Here is a 3,645-nt window from a genome sequence, read left to right as displayed (position 1 = left end):
ATTTTAACTAAAAGTTAAACGAATCCGTGGAATGGTTCACAGTCTTAGACTTCCTTACTCCCCCTCGTAAAACTTTTGTTTGATTTTAATTATTTGCATAAACCGTAGCTAAGGGTTCTTTTACAAATTACGTAACGCTAAATTTGATGATTTTGGAAGGTTTATTTTTTTTGTATGGATCGTAACACTCGGCCTGTCCCCCTCCCTCCGCCTACAGCGTTACGTAATTTGTGAAAGGTCCCTACTCAGACCCCTCACTACCCGTACAGCGTTACGCATTTTGTAAACGGCCCCAATTTGGGGATACATCGTAGTAAACCTACTTACTTTGGCCACCGCAATCATTTAGAGGTCACCGTCGATTCACGACCATCTACAAAATGCTCTATAGAGCCTATTAGGCTTTCAGCGATCGTGTACGTACACGCACGTTTCACTCACACTTTTACTCGGTTTGTTTGCAACCACGAGCAGCTGTCACGGCAAAATCAATTGGGATTGTTTGCAACCACGAACCTGCGTTCGTGTTGGTGAGAAATGTCGGCGAGACCCTAATAGAAGATTAGCACGGACACGATTCGGACAACGCTCGTCAAAGCCCAATTCATACTTATTCCTGATGCGTACCCTCGTACCATGGTGGTGTGTAGGTGGCAGACGACGTAACACGGACGATTTTGCAGAGGCCACGTAGGCCTTGTCTGAAGAAATGTAATTAATCCAATTAATGCATCATCATCAAATTAAAATAATTTTACTCACCTGCCTCTGCCGGCGACTTCCTGCCATTTTGAAAATGGTAAAACTTAAAATTTATGTTCGTGCGTTTTCGTACATTAGGCTTTCAGCGATCGTGTACGTACACGCACGTTTCACTCACACTTTTACTCGGTTTGTTTGCAACCACGAGCAGCTGTCACGGCAAAATCAAATGGGATTGTTTGCAACCACGAGCTTGCGTTCGTGTTGGTGATAAATGTCGGCGAGACCCTAATTCTGTGTGCACGGTAAAAGGAGTCAATCCAAAGTATACGTTTATTCCATCCCAACACGGAAAAAATAGGCCAATAGGCCTTTTCACGAGACTAAAATTTAGGCTGTGAACCATTCCACCGATTCGTTTAACTTTTAGTTAAAATTTGACAGTTCGATGGTTATTTCGCCGTGGTTAAAAATAACCCTGCTCCGGAGCATGGTTAGATTTGACAGTTCAATAGTTAAACTTTGTTCGCGAGAAAATTGGCGCCAAATCCATTTCGTTCCGAATAACTATCAATCTGTCAAAACTCAAATGGGTCGGCTTCGGAGTAAAATTTTAACCACGATGGGAAAATAACCATCGAAGTGTCAAATTTTAACTAAAAGTTAAACGAATCGGTGGAATGGTTCACAGCCTTAATAGACGAATCCAAGTAAAAATAAGAAGAAGACACACGACGGTGTTAACTTTGACAGATCCTACAGCGCAGCATAGGGAGATCATTTTAAAATGCTTATACCGTGGGCCCCCGGTAATATGACCGCTTTTAATCTGAACACTTTTTAATTTGAACCCCGTTCGTTTGAACATCGTTCAAATTAAAAATGGTTCAAACCTGAGAGAAAGAAGACAGCTCGCTTTATTTACGTTCATCCTAATGTCACCGCGATCCAGTCACTGCGAACCGAAAAAATAAACAATGCGATGCAACTTCAAATGGTCGTAACCTAAATTATTTATTTAGCAATTTATGTTCGCAACTTTTCCTACACGCTTAGTTCAGTTCACCCAAATATGGGTGAAGAGTACCTAAAATCGTCAAAAAGTGCACATACCTAGATTTGGGTGAAGTGCCGTTTACCTATTTATGAGTAATCCCAGTTTACCTATATATAGGTACTTGAATAAGAGAAATTTATTGGTAAATTTTACCCATATTTGAGTGATTCCTTCAGCTTTGTTTTTATTTGATAATTATAACAACCCTTTGCTTTATGCTTTATAAATAATGAATCAAATTAACTTATTTAACATAGTGATAAAAGTTTTCATATAATTTTATTAGTCATTTGGTTTTATTGTATTTCACAGATATTATAGCTTTTAAAATCGGTGGCGGGGCAACCTACGAGGCATTTATGACCACCATTCCAAGAACAGCAGGTGTAGCATTATGTTGATTAACAGCTCTTGCCAGGAATTACTGGTGCCATCGGAATCCTTCCGCATATTTCCGCTTGTTGTGTGAACGAAGCGGGTCCTCTCATTACACACGTCGCTGCCCCAAATCTGGATTTCTTCTTGGCACTTCGTTTCGACAGACGCCTGTTAACGAAGAGAAATGATATATCAATTATGCTAATGTATAGAGATGAAAATAATAATAGGAACTCACCCGATAACGAAATGGTTGGTACGGAACTGATTAGGCGAGCTCTGATTTCCTTGTTCTCCGAAAACAAAATAAGGCTCAGAGGATTGAGAGCGCCCCAAACGCTGAATTTTTCGCTGGTGCCATCTCATTCTGATGCTTCCTTCTACGAGGGACTATGCCCTATGAGAAGGCCAAGTAGACTGCTTAGAAGTGATACGCTATAGATTGTTTCCTGCTCATGGATCTCTGGGGAGAGCAATAGCCGTTCAAACTTAATTGTTTACTGGGGAAGCTGCAAATCGTGGGTTTGTAGTTTAGGCACTTATCGGGTTGTCTGAAACACCAGATTATAGGTACATGTACACAGTTTTCCTCGAAGGACTAAAAGATATTTTACCCATTTCACTTACCTTTATGCGTTTCCAAATTTCCACTCGGACCGATGGCGTGTTTTACAGAGGCACTAGCTGGTCGATTTTCAGATGGCAGGAAACCCGAGAGGAAACCCGCTGGTCAGGCAATGCACCTGTTTGAGCACTTTCCCCGTTGCAGTGTCAATCTCCCTGAAGGTGGACTGCACGGTTCCATGGCGTTTGCTGATCTATAAGGGTATTTAATTAAGAAGAAATGTCATTATGGAATTCAGAGGAGCGAATCATTCAAACTTACCTGTTGATTGTGGTTACAGTATGTCGATCCGGTCGATCCCCGACATTATTTTTGACTGATTTGTTGGTCTGTGATTCTGGCGCAAATGTTTTTATTTTCATCCAAATATGGGTAGATTAATTTACCCATATATGGGTAAAGTTACGTATCTGAAAATATGGGTGAAGTTTACGACTTTTTTCGGTAAATTTCACCCATAATCTGCACACTTAAAATAAATCGCCGAATTCGGTAAAATTTTACCGAAATCTCAACAGCTGAACTGTTCGGTAAATAATTGAACTGATTTTCGGTGATTTTGACAGTTGAGCAATGGAGAAAATTACAAAAAATCTGTAAAATAAATTACCGAACAGTTCAGCTGTTGAGATTTCGGTAAAATTTACCGAATACGGTGAAATGAGGTAAGTGTGTGGGTATTGTTTGCAATACCCAAATATGGGTGATTGAAGTACCCATAAATAGGTAAACTGATATAAGCGTGTATGTCTGCTACAGTGAATTGAACCCGTAATTTCGTAAAATTCACATGGATGTGAATGATCCCGTATTATGAGAAATCGGTTTTGTTCCACGTTAGGAAGTTCATAACCATTAAAATCAGCTAATTCGAACAAGTTTT

At 40.1% G+C, this 3,645-nt stretch overlaps 1 long non-coding RNA gene across 2 annotated transcripts; it reads right to left on the bottom strand.

Annotated features, from left to right (window-relative positions):
- Window positions 1-2,048: 2,048 nt before the first annotated feature.
- Window positions 2,049-3,190, bottom strand: LOC134215399 (uncharacterized). Of its 2 annotated transcripts, none has more exons than XR_009980142.1 (4): window positions 3,024-3,190; window positions 2,765-2,950; window positions 2,376-2,688; window positions 2,049-2,305 (listed from the first exon to the last, which is right to left on the bottom strand). It is a non-coding gene; the product is annotated as an uncharacterized LOC134215399 (long non-coding RNA). The 2 variants fall into 2 exon arrangements; XR_009980141.1 differs by having other exon boundaries at window positions 2,765-2,955; window positions 3,024-3,189.
- Between the last annotated feature and the right edge of the window lie 455 nt (window positions 3,191-3,645).

Source organism: Armigeres subalbatus, chromosome 2, assembly GCF_024139115.2.
Source record: "Armigeres subalbatus isolate Guangzhou_Male chromosome 2, GZ_Asu_2, whole genome shotgun sequence".
NCBI lineage: Eukaryota > Metazoa > Arthropoda > Insecta > Diptera > Culicidae > Armigeres > Armigeres subalbatus.
The sequence above is the reverse complement of the archived record's forward strand: the minus strand, read 5'-3'. Positions and strand labels throughout refer to the sequence as shown.